The sequence below is a fragment of the Micropterus dolomieu genome, linkage group LG03 (genome assembly GCF_021292245.1).
Source record: "Micropterus dolomieu isolate WLL.071019.BEF.003 ecotype Adirondacks linkage group LG03, ASM2129224v1, whole genome shotgun sequence".
NCBI lineage: Eukaryota > Metazoa > Chordata > Actinopteri > Centrarchiformes > Centrarchidae > Micropterus > Micropterus dolomieu.
Genome location: NC_060152.1, coordinates 22284023 through 22284477, shown reverse-complemented (window position 1 = coordinate 22284477; position 455 = coordinate 22284023).

Below are 455 nucleotides of genomic sequence, written 5' to 3'. Positions count from 1 at the left end.
GGGACTACCTCGGCCTTGCTATTCTTCCCTGATCTGGTTTTGCATGTTTTTCTTTCATGGAAAAAAAATCCAGTCATTTACAACTAGGACACATGAGGCCCTGCACGCCTGAATAGAGAGGGCCATTTTTAACGCAATCTACCCCATTCCAGTCCATTCTCAACCCATTAAAACATGCGCAATCTAACATCTACCATGTGTTATTTTTCAGAAAACATCGACTCTTATTCAGTGACAGCCAGAAAATGAGGCAGCTCAACCCTCAAGACAGAGCAATATCAGTATCTAAGATCTGCCTCATTAATTCCCTCTAAACAGGGTGTAATTGGGATGTCCGCAGTCATATTTCATGTCAGGCTATTGATTCTCTGCTCTCTGATAATATTATCGAAACATCTCAACATCGCCTATGATGCAGCTGTCAAAAGGGTAAGTTATTCGCCATACGTCCATTA